The 21,638-nt window shown below is 47.2% G+C and overlaps 1 protein-coding gene, 1 long non-coding RNA gene and 1 pseudogene across 12 annotated transcripts in view; 1 reads left to right on the forward strand and 2 right to left on the reverse strand.

Annotated features, from left to right (window-relative positions):
• Positions 1-13,035, reverse strand: part of ZNF592 (zinc finger protein 592) — a 48,978-nt gene extending 35,943 nt beyond the window's left edge. For 5 of the 11 annotated variants that reach the window (XM_086364436.1, XM_086364431.1, XM_086364435.1 and 2 more), the window contains exon 1: positions 12,263-12,400. The gene's annotated coding sequence lies outside the window, so the exon portion shown is untranslated. Of the gene's footprint in view, positions 1-11,720; positions 11,931-12,262; positions 12,401-12,897 lie in introns of those variants that run through there. The other 6 variants (XM_086364438.1, XM_086364433.1, XM_086364434.1 and 3 more) reach the window with 5 other exon arrangements.
• Positions 13,036-16,549: 3,514 nt separating this feature from the next.
• Positions 16,550-21,300, reverse strand: LOC147349611 (uncharacterized). Its single transcript, XR_015150037.1, has 2 exons — positions 21,217-21,300; positions 16,550-16,699 (listed from the first exon to the last, which is right to left on the reverse strand). It is a non-coding gene; the product is annotated as an uncharacterized LOC147349611 (long non-coding RNA).
• On the forward strand, positions 18,789-19,271 carry LOC147349612 (large ribosomal subunit protein uL23 pseudogene; annotated as a pseudogene).
• Positions 21,301-21,638: the final 338 nt, after the last annotated feature.

Here is a 21,638-nt window from a genome sequence, read left to right on the forward strand (position 1 = left end):
GCACACAAGCGACAGAACAAAAAGTCTCATTTCTAATTCTGCTCACTCTCACTCTAAGTCCACATTCCCTCATTTGGCTTCATTTTTGTCTTTGATAGACTAGCATTTGATTGGATTCTAAATAGAGATGTAGACAATGTTAGTAGAAAAATTTATAAGGGAATGGAAGAAAACCCATTATCCCAATTCTATAGAAGGGAAACACAGAAAACTTGTTTTTCCTTTTCTTATTTGGACCTTATGTTTTCAAAACATAAACAATCAGAAAACATGCTCCCACATGAGGATACAGTCCAAGGCCAGGGGATGGGGTAAGTGATGTCTTAGATCTGATACCCAAAATGAGTTAGTTCCAAGGTGCGCCAACGAGCGTGACTGATTCCTTAGCCCGGGGTGCCCTCAGTCCTGCCGACACTGGAGCCCCCGGGTTGTTCAGACCATCTCTGCGGCCAGTAACACAGCCCAGCTGCACAGAGCAGTAGCAAGCTTGAGCGCCAGGCGCCACTGGCCCAGCCTGGCTGGCTCTCTCGGGCCCCTACATTCTACACACGTGGATTGATAGGAGCTTCACCACTTACAAAACACTACTGCCACATCACAGGGAACTAACTCGCCAGCTAAGTGGCGGAAATCAAGACTCAAGCTCAGGCTCCTAGGTGCCTCCAAGGACCAGAGTGCCCTTCCCCCCAGGGACTGTGAACCAAGAGGCCTGACTTTACGCTGCAGGTACCCAACCTCCTTGTCTTCCCAGGGTGCTACTGTATACGGCACATGTTTTCCTTCAACTGGTATTGAGATACTCACTGCAGTCGTTGCCATAATTATGACACACCTTCGGGTGTTGTGAGACTGAGGTTAGAAATCTAGAATACTGTTCTAGATTAGAAGTTCTTCCAACACCAGAAAGATTAAGAACTGTCAGAGCCCAGGAGATTCTAGGAAGCCATTAAATTTAAGCTGCTAACTCTACAAGCAAGAAAATGAAGGCCCAGAGAGGTGAGGTAATCAAATGAGATAAAAGACATTAACTGAAAAAGAGTTTTATTACCGTGGAAGATTCCTCTTATTCCTAGCAAAGCCACTGGCCCTGCCTAAGCTTCCCAGAGGGCCTGAAGTCTCCAACTCAGTTACCATGCAAATCTTTCCATCAAACACCCAGCATTAAGCTTATTAACCCTTAGACCAGTGAATCTGGTCCTGGAAGCACATGAGAAACACCCAGGAAGCACTATTAATACCTAACCCCACCACAGACCAACTAAATCAGACTCTTTAAGAGTTGGGCCAAGCATTTTTTAGAAAACAATGCAAAGGACTGATATGTCTGGGGTTGTGAACCATGGTCTTTAGACCAAAGTATAGTCCGGGGACCTCTGGCCTCAAAAATCACCCTGAAATCTTGTTAATAATGCAGACTTCTGGTCCACCTGGAGACTGACTCCAAGTGAGAGAAGAGCATCCCAGGAATCCGAGGCTGACCAGAGAACCACAGCGCTGGCACCGAGTGAGTCCTGGAAATCACACCCGTGCTCCAGCCGACCCTGTGGTCCGGGATGGCCCCAGCAGCTGGCCTGGCAAAGGCTCCTGGATGATTTAGACTTTGGTTCCCTCTCTAAGCTGAGAGCCCCTGCAGACGCCCCACGGCATCAATCCCCAGCAGCTGCAGTGAACCTTTCAGAAAGGACGGCAGAGTCTAGCACGGCTCTGCACGGCCAACCCGGGCCTCCCATCTCACCCAGAGCTAAGGCGCAGGCCCCCACAAGGATCTACAAGCCCAGTGAGGCCACCCTGGCCCCCTCTCCTGCACCTTCCCCCTCCTCTCTCCAGTTTTTCCTCTCCACTAACTGCTCCTCCCTCACAGCTCCCTATCTCGCTCCTTCAGAGCTCTGCTCAAATGTCCTTTATCACGGAGATGTCCCTACTTCAAGCAGAAAACCTGAGGCCTCCCCACCAAACCTCTCTGTCCTCCGTCCCTGCTTTGTTTTTCTCCATAATACTTTTCACCAGCTCTCAAACTTTTTTTCCTTATTACCTGTAAGCCTTCACACACAAGATCACGAGCTCCATGAAAGTAAGACTTTTGTTTATTTTCTTCCGTGTTATCATCCCAGTACCTATAGTGCCTGGCACAGAACAGACACCCAAATATTGATTCTAGGAATTAATACCTTAGAAACACCAATCTCAAAACATGATTTGTACCAAAAGATCATCAAGGAGCTGATTATGCCAAAATCACTTCTCCACTCATCTCATCTTGGCCAAAGGCTTTTTAAAAACAGGCTAATAAACCTCATGAAACAGAGACTATTTAGAAATAAGGATTTTCAGTCAATTAACCCAGTCCAAATGGGTCTGTGAGTCAATGACAACTTGTTCTGAGGAACAGATGAAACTATGGAGACAGAAAATACAGTTGAAAGAAGTTAATTGGACAGATGGATTTCAGATACTGCCCTGGTATCTGTGCAGGTTCAGAAGAAAACCTGAGTACACTCCCAGCCCTTTTCCCATCAGGAAGTCTCCAGCAGACCAGAGAGGACAGGCAGGCTCCCACCCAGGGTGAGTCGGCAACATGCAGGCCCAGTGCAGGCTACAACCGCCTGCTCCCCACAGAATGAGCCATCAGACGAACACACCTGAGGGGGACCCATCTCTTTCCCTGCGCCCACTTATCCCCACCTGCTTCCAAAACTCATCTGAAACACGAACAATAAGCTCTACCAGGCTGGGAGTGCAGAAGCTTTTGTCAAGGCCTCACAGCAGCTGGGGAGAAGCCCGCTGTTACTAGGTCTCACTGAGATCCTCGGTGCTGCTTCCCGCCTCCGTCCTGATCCTTGCTGACCTCTCTCCTCGCCACCTCTGGTCTCTCCCCACAGTCCTCCTATGTGTCTCTTTAAGACCAATCTTCCCCCAAACACCACTTTTATCAGTCATCCACTCTGCTCAAAAATCTACAATAGTTTCCCGTGGCCCATCACATCAGCTGCAACCCCAATGCCAGGCTTTTGAGAACCTCCGTAACCTAACCTAGGCATTGACCAAGTCTCCTGACTTTGCATTTCAAGAGCTGCTTCTTCACCTGCCTCAAAGCACCAAATCACTGCCTTCACCTTCAACAGCACTGGTAAGAGACCAGATTGCAGAGACTGGAACAGACCATGTCTCCAACTTCCATTCCTGCCAAAAGCGTCCTCACTGTCCACACCACCCACACCCATTCCCCCCCCCCCAACTTCTATTATGTTGTTTGTTTGTTATTTGGATATTTTTGGCCTTGCTACACAGCTTGTGGGATCTTAATTCCCCAACCAGATACTGAACCTTGGCCCTCAGCAGTGAAAGCAGAGTCCTAACCATTGGCCCACCGGGGAATTTCCCCCCTCCTCCTAGCCTCTAGTCCCACTGCCCTTTCCCACTTGACTTCCACAACACACACACACTAGACGCATGCATCTGTGCTCATTCATTCACTCAATAACGCTAGCTGAGCACCCACTACATGCCAGGCCTTATTCCAGCCACTGTGGACACCACAGAACAAAGTCCCTCCCCATGCAGTGATGACATTCCACTAGAAACAAGCAAATTCATATGTCAGGTAGTCATACATAGCCTTTCTCAACAGGAGTTCAACTGAAGTCAGAAACTGGAATGACTATATTCTCAATTCTGAAGCAAGTGAGAGAGCAAGCCACGTGAATACAGCGAAGAGGTTTTAGGCAGAGCAAAGAGCAAGTAGAAAGCCCTGAAGCAGCGAAGTGTTTGGTGCAAGCAAAGAACCTGAACCAGAGTGGAGGCTGTGACAAGAGACGGAGATGGGAAGCAGGTACTGGAGGGCCACTGCAAGGACTGATGTTCACTTTCAGATGGAAGGCTGGCGGGGACATGGGGGAGGGGAGCAACCTGCATTGGCAGGCAAATTCCTTACCAGCGAGCAACTGAGGAAACCCTATTTTATATATAGTAATGTGTATACATCAATCCCAATTTCCCAAATTATCCCTCCCCCGTAACCCTCTGGTAACCATAACATATTTTTTAAATGAAGGAAAACCTTCTAATCCTTTAAGCTGCTTGCTGCTTAGTCACTCAAGTCATGCCCGACTCTTTGTGACCCACTGGACTGTAGCCCGCCAGGCTCCTCTGTCCGTGGGATTTCCCAGGCAAGAATACTGGAGTGGGTTGCCATTTTCTTCTCCAGGGGATCGTCTCAACCCAGGGATGGAACCAGCGTCTCCTGTGTCTCCTGCATTTCCTGCACTGCAGGCGGATCCTTAACCTGCTGAGCCATCCATCAGCGAAGTCCTTTAAGACTGAGCCCAAATTCCACCTCCACCTCAAAGTCCCCTGTACCAGTGCGAGGCCGTGCTATACCCTACGCCCAGGGCGGCAGGACCACTAGGGTGGCCCAGCATTAGCAGCACATGCCCACAGCAACTAATGTTCATGGAAGTTTCTTGTGCTGCCCACATGCCTCTCCTGTCGTGCGGAACATGTCCCTTTGGACACTCTTGCCCCCAAGTCCCTGCCTGGGTCCCAGTCTCTCTCCCCATTGACTTAATTAACTCCTGGTAATTAAAGCTACTGTTTAGTGATGAACTGCCAAGAGACTGACCTCTCTCACAGGGTGTAAATATTTTAAAAGGGGACTCTAAGGGGAAATGCAAACGTCTTCAGACTCAGGGGAATGGTGGAACAATAAGCACTGGGGCTCACTGGGGATATGGGTAGGTGGCTGCCTTCTAAGGGTATAGGTGCTTAGAAAAGCAATGTCAAAGGGAGACAAGTGGGGTAATGAAAAATGAGATTACATCACTGCCACCGCCTCCCTCCTCCCAAACAGCCATTGAATCCATTTTGGGTACCAGGGAATGTTCCCCAGAGGTAACCCCAGCCATCTCTGGGGTGACTGGTGTGAAAGTAACCACCATCCTCAGAAACAAAATCCCTCTTAAGACACGTCTGGCCTGGAAGCAAATTGTTCTCTAATTGCTTTCAGTGGGGAAACTCCTTGAGGGCGAAGTTCATCTCACATGATACTTTCATGCTCCACGGAGCATCCAGTTCTCTCTGGGCTGGGCCCAGGGTGGGCCTTACAAAAGCAACTGTAGATAACTGATCAATGATGGCCCAGTGGCAAAAAGGCTCCAAAGGATTTTAAATACAAGCAAGCATTCTAACCAAGGACAACAGTAGTATTAATCATACACCTAATATTTTTAAGGGCCTGAAGATTTATAGTTTAATGAAGTCTTGGGCAGTGAAGTAGTTTTTACAACCTCAGCCAGTTCAGTTCAGGCCTGGAGTCTGTCTAACAAAGGCAAAGGCAGAGAGCAGCCCCTGTCCACAGACACGAGCCTCAGCTGGGCCAAGCCCCAGAAGAATCTGAACAGCTGCTCATTACCCACCCTGGACTCCTTTCTCCTCCAAAAAATTCATTCTACTTGTCAGCTCCACCCAGATGCGTGCAGCCCTGGCTCCCTGAATTAAGGAACCATTACCATCAGAGGTCCTAGCCTAATTCACTACTGGGGAGAATGTATCTTTACTGCACATCTAACAAAGGCAGCGAGGGGTGGCCTGGTTCAACACCATACCTCTTCTGCTGCTGCTGCTGCTAAGTCACTTCAGTCGTGTCCGACTCTGTGCGACCCCATAGACGGCAGCCCACCAGGCCCTGCCGTCCCTGGGATTCTCCAGGCAAGAACACTGGAGTGGGCTGCCATTTCCTCCTCCAATGCATGAAAGTGAAAAGTGAAAGTGAAGTCGCTCAGTCGTGTCCGACTCTTAGCGACCCCATGGACTGCAGCCCACCAGGCTCCTCCGTCCATGGGATTTTCCAGGCAAGAGTACTGGAGTGGGGCTCCATTGCCTTCTCCCACACCTCTTCTAGAGGAATGCAGTTCTGAGCAGTTAAGAGTTTTTGCTTTAGGGCATTCAATGTCTGTCTCTAAAATTAAAAACAGATTTACTGGTTGTTTTCTTTTTGTAAAGATGACATACAAGCTCATAGAAAATTCAAATGATAGGCAAAAATATAAAGAAAAGAGTAAAAACCACTCCAATCCCACCACTCAGTGGTAAAATCTTAGAGTAAGCTCTGTTCTGCAGAGAAGTGAACCCATTCTGAGTTAAACCTAGGGTGTTACTCTTGCCTTTCTGGATAAGCCTGCGGATTTCATTTTTGCAGAAGACCATTAATGCTACCCCTGCAATACTGGAAAAAATTTCATGGGTCTCCAATATTTCTGGAGCTCACGAATGGACATAACAAAGTCATACAGACCCCCCTGTCCCACATACATACTGACTCGAGGCCAGAAGGTCATCTGTTCAGCAGACATACCCCTTTTTTCACTCAACATGGCAGCAGTCTTTCTACAATCGATCATGTAAATAGAGCATGTATGCAGAGCTCCAGCACATCTCCTGGAGCATGTCAATGACAGGAAAGGGGACAGACACCGTACCTCTTGATACAGCACCTTCAGAATCTGAAATGGAGAATCTGGGTAAATGTGACTTTCCCAGAGTCACCCAGCCAACAGAGGACAGCTGTTCTCTAAGCACTGATGCATTTGAGGAATGACTCTGAGGTGACACCAAACTCAGAAGGTGCTCATTAACTTTTCTTTTAGTCATAAAAAGGATCAGATGTGTCATTTCAACACACACATAAACACTTCCCACCGTCAAATAAAAATGAATGGTTGGCTGAAGTAGCACTTTTATCCCTAAAAACACTTCTCAGAATTAAAAAAAAAACTAATGGACACCCCCTCCTCCACTTCTAAAGCATGAAGCGGGAGAATACTGGACCAGATGCCCACAGACGGAAACACACACAGACTGCAGGCACACTGGACCAGATGCCCACAGAGACACACACAGACTGTGGGCACACGACCAGATGCCCACAGACGGAGACACACTCAGACTGTGGGCACATGACCAGATGCCCACAGACGGAAACATACACAGACTGCGGGCACACTGGACCAGATGCCCACAGACAGAGACACACACAGACTGCGGGCACACTGGACCAGATGCCCACAGACAGAGACACACACAGACTGTGGGCACACGACCAGATGCCCATAGACGGAGACACACTCAGACTGTGGGCACATGACCAGATGCCCACAGACGGAAACATACACAGACTGCGGGCACACTGGACCAGATGCCCACAGACGGAGACATACACAGACTGCGGGCACACTGGACCAGATGCCGACAGACGGAGACACACACAGACTGTGAGCACACGACCAGATGCCCACAGACGGAGACACACACAGACTGCGGGCACACGACCAGATGCCCACAGACGGAGACACACACAGACTGCGGGCACACGACCAGATGCCCACAGACAGAGACACACACAGACTGTGGGCACACTGGACCAGATGCCCACAGACGGAGACACACACAGACTGCGGGCATACACCACTACTCCACCTCACAGACATCGACACTTGGAACGCTCTTCTATTCGCGATGCTCCTATTTTTGTAGGAAAAGAAAAAAGTTAAAACCAACTTGCATAGAAAGATAGAGCTGGGGAAAAAGATCTAATAAAAACACTAAATATTAAAATGCTAACAGTAAATCTAGGTTATAGAGTTTATCATTTTTATTTCATTTGTATACCCATCTGTATTGCCTAAATTTTCCACATGAATAATGTCCTTTAGAGTTTTAAAAGAAAAATAATTAATCCATAATCTAGGTTGGTCTATTTGGATTTTGGTTTCCAGTGTAGAAAAATACAGATTCAGAGCTCTAGGGGGTTCACCACTCTTTCCAGTTCTGCAGAAGCAGAAGTGTTAAGACGAAGCTCAAACCCCATGAAGGTTCCCATGCAATAGGAAAGTTCGCCACGACCAGGCTGAGTAGAGGGCAAGAATTAGTACCTCCTCTTCTGTCCCCCATGTGTAGGCAAGATGAAAATCCTAAACCAAACTCTTCTTCAGGTACAACCCCAACCCACCCCCACCCCACCTCTTTCAAGAGTTCACAGACCTCTGTTCTCGGAGCAACTTCCAATGTACCTGTCCACAGCCACCCCTTGGCCACAAAATTACCCACACCATTTGGTATCTGCATACCTTCCCCAGTAACCCAATCCTAGGGAGCCCCTTTTGCAATACTTTATTTCTAAAAAAGTTATTCCTCCTTTTCCTTAAGTTTCACAAACACAGGATCCCATTCAAATGATACAGAATTATTCATTCCATCAATTAATAAACATTGTTAACTACACTGCATAGAGCTTTAGGGCAAGGTTATGTTAACAAAAAAGGGTTAGTATTCATGGAGCCTGAGAAAAACAAGTGGGAATTGAGGAGCAAGAGTTTGCTAGTATGTCCGAGTCCTGCCCAGAAGTTAGGGGCTGGGGGTGGGGAGGGCCATGACCAGAGGACAGAGATATCTGTCATTCTGCAGTTTCAGTTCTCAAGGCTAGTTAATACCCTGATTTTTTGCATCAGTCTCTTCCAAGTTTGGTTAGTCACTCTCCCTGGATCTGAACCAGCTCCACGTGGCCTACACAACTGAATTTCAAGGCTTCCCTGGTGGCTCAGTAGTGAAGAACCCACCTGCCAATGCAGGAGACAACAGGTTTGATCCCTGGTCCCGTAAGAGCCCACATGCTGTGGATGCGGTGTAACTAAAGTCAGTGCGCCACAACTATTGAACCTGTGCTCTCAAGGCCAGGAGCCACATTTACTGAGCCCATGTGCTGCAATTACTGAAGCCCGCACACCCTAGAGCCCAAGCTCAGCAACAAGAGAAGCCACTGCCATGAGAAGCCCGCACACCACAACTAGAGAGTTAGCCCCCACTCGCCACGAGATAAAAGCCTGAGCAGCAACAAAGATGCAACACAGCCAATAACTAAATAAAAATTATATTAAAAACAAACAAACAAACAAAACCACCTGAATTTCAGGTTTCTGAAACTTCATACACTGAAGCCCTGAGATCCCACCAAAATAAAGTCACCTCCCAGGATGACAACTGTATCCTCTCTATCAGCAGCACCCATCACGGTATGGATCTGATGTATCCAGTAGTCTCTGATAGGTCCCTGTGCCTTACGGAATTAAATCCAAACCTGACCTGCCTTTCACAAGCCCAGCTCAGCTTACCAGCCTCATCCCTGGACAAACCAAGCCTCTCACAGCTCTGTGCTTTCACGTATAACTCCCTCTACATAGAATGTCCTTTGCCCAGTCTTACATGGTGGTAACACTGTTCTTCCTCCAAAGCCCAGTTCAGAAGTCACCCTGGCCCCAAAGCCTTCCCTATTTCCCCCGGCATTTAGTTCTTACCCTCTTAACTGTAGCTCTCTAAATACAGGGGGTTTTGAGAATTTGTTAAGTACATTGTAGCTCATTTTAATTATCTGACCTCCCCTAGATACACTGAGCTTGAGGGAAGGAGCTCACATTGTATCTAGAAGTCCCAGTACAGTGTCAAGACTGAAACAAGAAATCAGTGTTGAAGGACTGAGCACATGGAACATTGGCATTAAGTTATTTAAAGGAAAACAGAGTCTCACAATATTCAAGAACTGAAGTGTCCCTACAGTTAATCTCATCCAAAATGACAACAGGGCTGGGAGGCAGTGTGGATGTTTTAAAATTTTAATAAAAGAAACTAACATGTTGTACTAAAAGTTAATTTAATCAGTACAAAAACCCTAGGAAGTAGGTACTTTTACCTGCATTGAAGCTGAGAAAAGCTTGAGGCTTTTCCAGATAGGAAACTGAGGCACCAGAAGGGTTAAATAACTCAAAATCATTCAGTTAGTAAGTGGCAGAAGCAAGACACAAACTCAGTAGTCTGGCTCCAGAGCCAGAGGGCTCCGGAATCAGGAAGACCTGGGTTTGAATACAGATTATGTTACAAATGTAGCTTTGGATAAGTCATCTAACTCCTCTGAGCTTGTAAATGTAAAGGCGGCAGGACTACTCCTCTTAGAGTGCAGAGAAGACTAAGTTAAATATGATAATGTTTGTAAAAGTCTCTAAAATTGATTTTGCCACCTAACAGGCACTCCATAAATGTTAATTCATTTTTCTTTCCCTTCCTAAAAGCTGGGCAAAATAGTCTCTCTGAGAGAAAAGATCCTCCTCCCCCAGACTGCTTGAGGCTTTTCAAAGCAGACCAAGTAGTGAGGCCACTCCATACATTAAGCCTTGCCTTACCTTACCTGCTTATTTGTCCATACCAGAGTCCTTTTAAAATGTAAATATCATCATGTCACTCACTTAAAACCCTTCAAAAGCTCCTAATTACACTGGGGGTAAATCCAAACTCTGGAGGGAAAGGCATTCTGTCCCGGAGGCCCCCAGTGAACTGACACACCTCTCTAGAAACTTATCTCCTCTCCAGTCACAGGCCTCTTTCACTTCCTCCAACTTACCAAGCTCTGTGCTGCTCCACACATGGTTAACTCTCACCCCTCCTTCAGGTCTCGGCCTAAATGTCACTTCCTCAAGGGACGCTTTCCCTGAGCCCCCAACCCAAATCAAGGCCCATTATCTCTCACCACGCTCTTCACCTTTCTCCCCTTGTACTCATGACAGTTTGAAATGATTAGTTCACCACTTCCTTCAACGTTTTATTCAAAAGACAACTTCTCAGGAGCCCTTTCCAGACCACTCAAATATAAATTCAGTCTCTACCCAATAACCCAATAACCTGTTTTCTTTTTCTCATTAGCACTTATTAACAGCATATATTTTTATCTTATATTTTATTTTATTGTCTGTGCAACGCCCCCCCCATTAAAGCTCCACAAAGGCAGTTATTTTTGCTTTGTTTTCTTCACATCATCTAAAACAATGCCCAGCAGGTATTTGTTGACAAATACCTGTTGCTGAGTGATGTTTCAAGATTATTTGTTTATTATTGAGTCTATGAACTCAAGGCAAAACATGTCTTTCTGGTTTACCCCTATACTCCCAGCACCTAGTGCAGTGGCTGGCACATAATAAGTGCTCAGTAAAATTTTACTGAATGAATCGAAGCCATGACCAGTGGAACAACTGGAAAGCGGTCAAAATCTGTGTGCTAGCACCTTGCTTCCTCTTCTCTTTCACTGCATAATGTACTTGGGGTGAGGCAACAGACCCCTGAAAACCCACCATGCACCTTCCAGGCCAGACATCTGTCTGTCCACTTTCTGTAACCTCAGCCACACTGTACACACCAACAGAGGCACCCAACAGACCCTGCAGAACACAGAGCTGAAGGCAAGTGGGCCAGCCCTGAGCCAAATACAACCTTTCCCCACTCCCCACCAAGTCCCATTCTCTGACTGGCAGTCCTATCCTAGGCTAGTCCTGGGTGCCAGCCATGCTGGTCTGGGTGGGCCCTAGGATTTATTCCAGTTTAGGATTTTTAATGCCACCTCTGGCCTACTCAAAAAAGAAAAGTTCAAAATCCCTGAGCAGCTCCAATAATCCTAGGGTTCTCGGAAGCAGGCATACCTAAGGTCGTCCGGACCCCTCCCCCTCACAAGCGCTGATCCAAGGCCAGGAGGCCATCTGTCCAGCAGACGCTCCCCGTCCGCCCTCGGGTCACATTGAGCCTCTTCCCCCCCAGGTTGGCAGGAAGAGTCCCTGCAGAGAGACAATCTCCACCCTGATCAACAGGCCTGGTCACCCTCCCTGGGCCCCCCAACTCTGGAGCAGGCATACCCGTCTGCTCCCGAAGAAACCTCCCCCAGGGACAAGAACTTGGGCGGAGGTGGGGGCAGGGACTGAGGGGCGCCAAAAAAGGACGATCCCCCAAGTGTCTGCCCCGTGACGGCGCCAGCTCCTCGGGCGGCCGGGATGGTCCGGCTGACAGGGCGCCCCAGCCGGGCAAAGTGGCACCGTTATCCGTGTCCGGGCGGGGGGCCGCGGGCCGACGCCAAGGGCGACCGCCCGTCTCGCGCGGGGAGGACAGACAGCAAGCGTGCCCGCCCGGCGAGGTAGCGGCGGGTCGGGACGGCGGAAGGGGCAGGCGGCCCGTCCGCCGGGGGCGGGGTGGGGTGGCGGCCGGGGCCCGCCAGGCGGCGGTCGGGGGAAGTAGCTGCCGCCTCAGGCGGCGAGCAGGGTCCGCCCGGCTGCAGGGCCGGGCCGCGGCGCGGGCGCGGGCTCGGCCCCGGCTCTGCTCTGCCCGGGCTCGGGCTGGGGCGGCCCCGGCGGCGGCCCCGGCCCACAAGCCCCGCCCGGCCCGGCCCGCGGGGGGCGCTTACCTGGCGGCGGCGGCGGCTGCAGGCCCCGGGCTCGGCCGCGCGCGTCCCCAGCGCCGGCTGTGGGAGCCACAACATGGCGACGGCGGTGGCGGGCGGGGCTGCGGCTCCGGGGGCGGAGCGGGGGCGGGAGCCTGCCTGGCGGCGGGACCTGGCTGGGGCCGCGGGCGGGGAGGGGGAGGGTGGCCGGCCGGGCGGAAGGCGACTTGGACCTGGGCACCCGCCCAGGGCCGTGCGGCTGAGGGGCAGCCCCGGCTTGGGGCCTGGCCTCTCGCCTCTTGCCTCCCGCCCCAGGCAGGCTGCTCCGCACCGACCCGACGGCGGCGACGGCAGTGGCGGCGGGCGGGGCGGGGCGGGGCGGGGACGGCGTCGGGCAAGGCCGGACCCTCGGCCTCGCCTGCCCCAGCCGAGCACCCGGCGCGGTTCCGGTCCGGCGGCCGCCCCCTGCGACCTGGGCCTCTGGTCCTCTGACGCGCCTCCCGGGCGGGGGGCCTGAGGTTGGGGCCGAGGTCCCCCACTAGAGGGTCACGATCTGCCTACGAGGTGCCTCGCCCCTGCGGACTGGAGCGCCTCTGGAGCCGGGACGGCGTCCTCTTCCTTCAAAATCCGGCTCGTAGTGGGGCCTAGGAGGCTGTTACCTGAAAGGGAGCAGAGGCGGCGTGGGCCTGCGCTTAGTAGGTGCGCCCTAAATGCTCGGTCATCGCTGCATCTGGGAACTTGCACGCGGGCCTGGAGGTGCAGGGGCGCTGTGACATGACCGTGAGACCCGCGGCGAACGGAGTTGGCGGCCTGGCGACGGCTGCCTCCCAGGGGTAGACTGAGAGATCCTCCGAGTTACTGGGGAAGCTCTGACTGTGCGAGGTGAGAACTCGGAACAGGCGGGCAGAGGGCCAGGAAGGACCTTCCAAGAACCCGGAGGACCGGGGAACGGGCGGCGTTAAAGGTGGCAGCCAGGTGGGGAGGGGAGAGCACGGAGTCGGTGTCTGGCACTGAGCACCCACTGCTAATGGAGAAATGCCCTCAGAAGAACCGGGAAAGAGACGCCAATTTACTCGAGGGGTGGAACTAGCTCAGCCAAGGCCTGCTCTGGGCCAGGCTCTTCACTGAGTTGAGCACTAGGTAGGCAGTTTGTGGTGGTGGAGCAATGAAGGCAGTAAAGGGTGATGAATCCAGAAATTTGGCAGGAGGAGGGAGGGGAGGGAGGGGAGGAAGGGGGAGGGCTGGGGGAAGGGACTGGGCCTATGGCTCCAGGGGTAGTAACTGTGGTTAACACTGGAAATTTCCTAATCATCTTGTGTTCTCCCCACACGCAAGTGTATGAAAGGTAAATACCTGAGATGATCGATAGGTTAAATAACTTGATTGTCGTAATCATTTCCGTGTACACATATGTATATAAATCATCATATTGCATACTTTGAATATGTGTATTTGTTAACTATACCTCAATAAAGCTGGAGAAAAAAATGTTTAAGGTAAAGAAGAGGTGATTTTTTTTTTCTTTTTTTCAATTTGAGGAAGAACTCTCAAAGGATCTGAGAGGGGAGACTAAAAGATAAAAGATAGGATAATTAATAGTGGGTGATCTCAGAAAAGAAAAAGGAAATAGGGCTGGGGAAGAGGGAGGAAGAAATCCGAGAAGAGGCACATCTCTTCCTACTAGATCTAGACAGTACACAAAGACAGAAATATTTTGAGGTGAGGAGGCATGCATTCTCAGCCCTGCATGTTTCCATGGGTCAGCTGCCTGGATGACCCCCTGAGTCAACCATAATCCTTCAGGGGTCACTGCCCTTTAAAGTTTAAGTGCAATTGGCTCAAACCCAATTTGACATAAAGTGGGAAACACAGCTTATGTGTCAGTACTTCCAAAGATTCATGGGGGGACTTCAATTTCTGCAAATTATCACTGGCCCCAGTTACCTATTTCCCAAAACATAATCCACTGTGCTTTTTAAGGAAATTTGTCTCTATATCCTGCATTATTGTTGTTGTTCAATTGCTAAGTCATGTCTGACTCTTGCGACCCCGTGGACTGTAACCCACATGCTCCTCTGTCCATGGGATTTTCCAGGCAAGAATACTAGAGTGGGTTGCCATTTCCTTCTCTAGGAGATCTTCTGGGACCAGGGATCAAACCTGTGTCTCCTGCATTGTCAGATGGATTCTTTACAACTGAGCAACCAAGGAAACCTCTATACCCTGGATACCATTCCATTTATATTCCCCCAAAATACAGCACCATGAAAACAAGTAAAATGCCCAGTGTTCCATGATTGTTAAATTATAGTTGATTTGTAATAACCATTGAAATCATGTTGAATGCAATATTGTAAATCAACTATACTCTAATACAAAAAAAAAAATTTTTTTTAATCCAGTTGAACAGAATTCCCCTGCTGCCCAGTGGTTAAAACTCTACCTTCCAATGGGGTTCCATTCCTGATCCCACATGCCTTGTGGTACAGCCAGAAAAAGAAAGCGTGTTGAAGAAAAAGATTAATGTCATGGCATCTACATATAATTAAAAAGCACATTATAAAGTGATATGATACCAGCTTGTAATATATAAATATACATAAATGTGTATCATATGTAGATTTTTTAATGGGAGTTTTATTTTCTTCTGTGACTTCTGTATTTTCTTTTTACACTAGTACATTAATATTTACTTGAAATCAGGAAAAATTATATTTTCAAGTGCATTTTTATAAAAAGGTATTTCTTACAGATATTTATGGAATTAAAAAGAACGGTATTAGGAATCAGGAAAGGAAGTTGGAAATGATCTTTGAGGGATAGATGGGACTTTGGCAACAAAGAGGGGCTAGTTGAGGAGGCTGACCTTTGCAGAAGGAACAGTGCAATCAGTGATACAAAATAAGAAGTTCAGCAAACACCAAGAGGTCAGTTTGCTTGGAGCACAGATTCACTTGGGAGAAATATAGGTGAGTCATTCTGGAAAGGTAGGGCTTTGATCCTGCATACCAAGCTGAACCCTCTGTGATTTGATGGCTGGAAGAAGAATCCTGAGGCTTGAACTGTGCAGGTGATAAATTTTAAAGTAAATGTTCCTGTATCCTCTTCCTTAATGAGATTCTAGATCTTAGCCCTTCTTCTAGTTCAGCTGCTAAGTCATGTCTGACTCTTTACCCCATTGCCTGCAGCATGCCACGCTCCTGTGTCCTCTATTGTAGCCCAGAGTTTGCTCAAATCCATGTTCATTGAGTCAATGGTGCTATCTGAAACTTCTCATCCTGTCCCACCCCCTTCTCCTTTGGCTTTAAATCTTTCCCAGCATCAGGGTCTTTTCCACTGAAAAGCCCTTCTACCCTAATGCTGTTTGGGTGTCAGATTGACTCAGAATGAAGAGGTAGGGACAACAGTTTTTGCATTCCAGCTGTTCACAGAGTGAGAACTTGCTTCTCTGAGTGAGGCCCTTGCTTCTCTGGTTATTCATTACTGCAATTTATTCAGAAGGCAGCAGTTTCAGAGAGCAAATTAGCAAAGAGTAAAAATGAAAGAAAGAAGAAATGTGCACTTTAAAACCAATACTTAGGAAAAGTTTTTTTTTTTTTCAGCTTTCTATGATTGGCTCTTTTTTTTTAGATTCCATATAAAAGTGAAATCACACAGTGTTTGTGTTTCTCTGATTTATTTCACTTAGTGTAATGTCCTCAAGATCCATCCATGTTTTCAGAAATGGTGTGATTTTCTTCTTTTTTATGGCTGAATAATATCCTTTGCACTCTTTTTTGACTGTGGCCCTCCATAAGAAATATATTCTACATCTCAACCCAGTATATATATGCCCATGCACACAGACACACACACAGACACACTTCTGAAACAAAACATTCCATGAAATATTACCATTATTTTATGCAATTCTTTCTGATATTTTCAATTTTATATTTTTATTTCTTTTTAAATACTGATCATTGATCTTCAGACCCATTATAGGGCTCCAAAATGCCTTGAAGGATATTAAGAAAAGGCTAAACTATTATTCCCTACTATGTTTGCAGTTTTCACTTAAATATCCATACAGGAGGTGACCTGAAGTTTGCCATGTTTACCCATCCAGAAATCAGCAGGACAGGCAACACTCTTGCAGGATGTGGTGGAGGAGGGGCTAGAAGGATTGGCAGGAGCCATGTTTGGGTTTCTTTTCCCTTCTCAGTAAATATTTCCTGATAACAGTATTTCTCAGAAACCATAAATGCTTTCTCATTGTCTAGCTTCAGATACAGACTGAAATTTAAACAAGCCTAGGCTACTGACAGCGGATTACTGGAGACAACTGTTTATTTGAATGAACACAATCACAAACTAAAAGGGAAAATGATACATCTCAGTTGTGACAAAACGTAGAAGCCATCTTACTCAACACTGTTGGAGCTACGGTGACAGAAGTATCAGCCCTGAGAAGACTGGGACCTGAGAAAAGATGAAAACATCAACTTTATTACCAACAAAGCTGAGCTGAAAAATGTCCTGGTCAATGACCTGGTTAATGACCAAAAGCTTTTTACTATTCTTTGAATTAAAATAGTCTCCCCCAAATTCCAACCTCCACTTTGCAGAGGCCTATCAGCTTTAGCCACGTATGGTTAGGAAGGATTGCCCTCCAAGTCCCTGTGTGTGCGCGTGTGCGCCTGCGCTCAGTCATGTCCAACTCTCTGCAACCCCATGAACTGTAGCCCAGTAGGTGCTGTCCATGGGATTTCCCAGGCAAGAATCCTGGAGCAGGTTGCCATTTCCTACTCCAGGGGATCTTCCCAACCCATCTCTAAGGGCAGGTAGATCCAAATTCAGCAGTTAGGTAGATCACTCCTTCTAGAATAACCAGCACAAATTCTCCCTTATCTGACCTCCTATGGGGGAAAAAAAAATTTAAACGAATAGGGCATACGTATTTGTCCCTGCCCAAACAAATCAATCTGGCCCAATAGTTGGTCAGTTAATAGGGAAAGTATATTAAAGTGACAAATACAAACCTTAACATTTCATTTTCACTTCAAACCTGTAAGGAACACCCACTTGCCAATCTTTCAGTGTGAGGGCAAACCTTTTATTTGAGCAACGGTGGCAGTTAGAATTCTTAAGTTGTCTTTCTTATGTAATTCATATCCATGATGTATTTTCTATACTTTCCAATTTGTTTTTTTTTTAAGTTGCCTGAGAGGGACCTCCCTGGCGTCCACTGGTTAGGACTCCACGCTACCACTGCAGGGAGCATGGGTTCATTCCCTGGTTGGGGAACTAAGATCCAGAATGCTGTTCAGCACAGCTGAAATAAAATAGAATAATTTAAAAAATAAAATTGACTGAGGACTTAAAATTTCCTCCAAAGCAATATAAATAGAGGCTCCTTCTTTAAAAAAAAAAAAAATCCTGTATATTTCTGCTTCCCACGTATGGTTTGCCAGTAATTTTCATGTGGTCTTTAGCTAATATTTCCAAAGCATTCAACTGACATTTCATAGAAACAGCTCCTTCTCTTTCAGGCTTATGTCTTATCTGTTTATGTAATTTTAATTAAATCAATTATACTCTGGCAAATAGCTGTCATAAGCAGTTTTGGGACCAATCACAACAGACTCTTGTTAGGTATCTAACAAAACGGGTAGGAAGATGTATATACATATATATATACATTCCAGATGTAGACTCACTAATCCAAAGCATTCAGCAGGCATGGAAAGTAGTCAATACATTTATTTGGAGGGAATGGAAAGTGTTGGTTCCAGCTAGTTCATTAAAACTACCGAATGCTCATTTTACTAGTATAGCCAACTCTGGGTGCGTATATCTTAACCGTCTCCTTCCATCATGTGTACATTTTATAAATGTTTATTGATACTCAGGACAGTGCCAGGCACTATACTAGGCCCTGAAGAAGCACAGCTCACTGAAGAAGAAACTGTTATATAAACAGGATGAAGAGGCAGGGTAAAGACAGAAGAATATTAAGGGGCAAATCCCTTTACCTTCTCTCTCAGTCCCCTCAAAATCACTGTCCCTCCATTCCCATTTAGCTAAAAAATAGCTTTAACTATCTTAGGATTGGTATGGCTATTACAGAAATCCACATAGTAATACACCTACTACACTAGTATATATATAGGGCTTCCTCACTGACTCAGGTGTAAAGAATCTTCCTGAAATGCAGAAGACAGTTTCGATCCCTGGGTCTGGAAGATCCCCTGGAGAAGGGCATGGCAACCCACTCCAGCATTCTTGCCTGGAGCATCCCATGGACAGTCATAGGATAACCCTGGCGGGTTATAGTCCAGGGGGTCCCAAAGAGTCGGACACGACTGAAATGACTTAGCATGCGTGCGTGTATACACACACACCTTATGTATTTTCCATTGCTAATAAGAAGATGCAATTGGCCCATTCAGAGAAAGCTGTAGCAATGGGAATTTGTATAATCCTCTTAAAAAACAATTTGACAATACTTCTGAAGAGCCTTAATAGAGATGTGACTCTCTTTTGACTCATCAGTACCACTCCTAGAAACTTTTCCTTAAGAAAAATTCTTCCCTGTTTTTCACTAAGATGGCACTGAAGGCAAAGAAGGAAATCCTTGCCCCTCCCAAAGCCAAAGCCAAGACCAAGAAAGCAGTGTTGAAAGGCATCCACGACCACACACACACAAAAAAAATTTGGATGTCACCCACCTTGCCACAGCCTAAAACACTGCAGCTCAGGGGGCAGTGCAGACAGATATCCTCAGAAGAGTGCACCTAGGGAAAGCAAGCTTGACCACTGTGCCATTATCAAGTTCCCCCTCACCACCAAGTTAGCCATGAAGAAGATAGAAGACAACACATTTGTGTTTATTGTGGATGTCAAGCATCAAATCGAACAGGCTGTGAAGAAGTGCTATGACATTGATGTAGCCAAGATCAACACCTTGATCAGGTGTGATGAAGAGAAGGCATATGTTTGCCTGGCTCCTTACTATGATACTTTGGATGTTGCCAACAGTTTGGGATCCTAAATGGAGAAGGAAATGGCAACCCACTCCAGTATTCCTGCCTGGAGAATCCCAGGGGCAGAGGAGCCTGATGGGCTGCTGTCCATGGGGTCGCACAGAGTCGGACACAACTGAAGCGACTTAGCAGCAGCAGCAGCAAACTAAGTCCAGCGGGCTAATTCTAAATATAAAAGTTTTCACTAAAAGAAAGAATCCTCCCCAGGGACGTCCCTGGCAGTCTGGAGGGTAAGACTCCGCCTTCCAATGCAGGGGGTATGGGTTCAATCCCTTGTCAGGGAGTTAAGATCCCACATACCTGCCTGGTGGCCAAAAAACCAAAACATAAAACAAACAATATTGTAACAAATTCAATAAAGATTTTAAAAGTGGTCCACCTTAAAAAAAAAAAAAAAAAAGAATCCTCTCCAAAAGTGAACAGCCACGTGCATAATATTTACTGTAACCTTATTTGTGATAGTGAAAGTTTGAAACATGTGAATGATTAAGTAATTTATGGCTTGCAATATTGTATAACTTACCACTGAGTAAGCACCCAGTGGGGTAACAAAAAGTATTAAATGAGAAAAAGATACAATTTGTTCAACTACACTGAGAACTACCAATTAGATACTTGAAAAGGGTGAACTTTTGGAAATTCCCCAGTGGTTCAGTGGTTAAGACTCTGGGCTTTCACTGCTGGAGCCCTAGTTCAATCTCTGGTTGGATCCTGGTGCAGCCAAGAAAGTATAAAAATAATGAAAGGGTGAACTTTTTGAATCATATTCATTTCTTTTAAAAAGATATAACTCTCCAGTTTTACTTTTGTATCAGCCAAGATCAGCAGGAAACAGATGGCCTGCTCAGTGAGTGTAACTGAAGACAGTTAATGAAGGTACAGTGTACAAAGATGTGGGCAGGGTTGAGGGAAACCAACCAAAGATAATGAAGTACTCCAGGGCAGTTATCTGCCGAGAAGCCATTATCAACCATAGGCCTGAACAGGCAAAGAGATGGAACCAGTGCTCAGTGAGAGCCACAGCTGAGATGGAGGGCCAATGGGAACTTCTAGGAACATGGTTCTTTCTCTCCATCTCTCTCTCACTTCTGTGGCACCTCCCATTGGCTGAACCCAAGAGGAAGTCTAAGGACAAATGAGCCCAGATGACATTGTCCTTCAAGGTCAGCCTCTGGAGAAGGACCGAGAGGGGTGGATTTGGAGGCAGCTTATCTAGCAGATAGGTGATCATATAACAAGGTGAGGCTGGTTAAACATATGGCCAAGGACCTTAAGGGAAACCTGGAAAATCAGGGATTGTAGAGGTAGTTATCGGAGAAGGCAATGGCACCCCACTCCAGAACTCCTGCCTGGAAAATCCCATGGGTGGAGGAGCCTAGTAGGCTGCAGTCCATGGGGTTGCTAAGAGTCAGACACGACTGAGCGACTTCACTTTCACTTTTCACTTTCATTCATGGAGAAGGAAATGGCAACCCACTCCAGTGTTCTTGCCTGGAGAATCCCAGGGACGGCAGAGCCTGGTGGGCTGCCGTCTATGGGGTCGCACAGGGTCGGGCATGACTGAAGCGACTTAGCAGCAGCAGCAGCAGAGGTAGTTAGAGAACAGCAGGATGGATAGAGGGGGCAGGAAAAATTGTTACCTCAGGCTGAGACAAGGATGAGAGCCAGAGGCAGGAACAGTTTATTGTTTGGTCAAATACTGAGCTAGAGCCTGAGCTCTGGAGTCTTATTAATAGGAGTATGTGCATGCCCAGTAACTTCAGTGGTGTCCAGCTCTTTGTAACCCCATGGACCATAACCCACCATTCTCCTCTGTCCATGGGATTCTCCAGGCAAGAATACTGGAGTGGATTGCCATGCCCTCCTCCAGGGGCTCTTCCCAACCCCATTAATAGGAGATACAGAACTAAATCAGAGTGGCGCATCAGAAATTCTCCACCTGTTGGCTATTACCTTGTATTTCTCCTTCCCAGTGAAACTTCATGCCTTCAACAAATAATTGTTTCGTACTTAGTATGTGCCAGGAACTGTTAGGCCCTGAGGATTGAGAATAAACAAAATTAACTTAACATCCTTGCTCTCCTGGAGTTTACATCCTGGTGGCAGGGAGAGACAACAGATAAGTAAATATAAGTCGGGGTGATAGGTGCCATAAAAAAAAAAATGCAGGAGAGCAGGGAAATAAGATCCTGTCCATTTTACCTCTTTTAAAAAGCCCATGTGTGCACGTGTACCAAGTCGATTCAGTCCTGTCTGCCTGTTTGCAACACTATGGACCATAGCACCAGGCTCTTCTATCTATGGGATTCTCCTGTCAAGAATACTGGAGTGGGTTGCCATGCCCTCCTCCAGGGGATCTTCTGAGCCCAAGGATC

The sequence above is a fragment of the Bos grunniens genome, chromosome 21, assembly GCF_055505025.1.
Source record: "Bos grunniens cultivar Pamir isolate PY7600 chromosome 21, Bosgru_T2T1.0, whole genome shotgun sequence".
NCBI classification, from domain to species: Eukaryota; Metazoa; Chordata; class Mammalia; order Artiodactyla; family Bovidae; genus Bos; species Bos grunniens.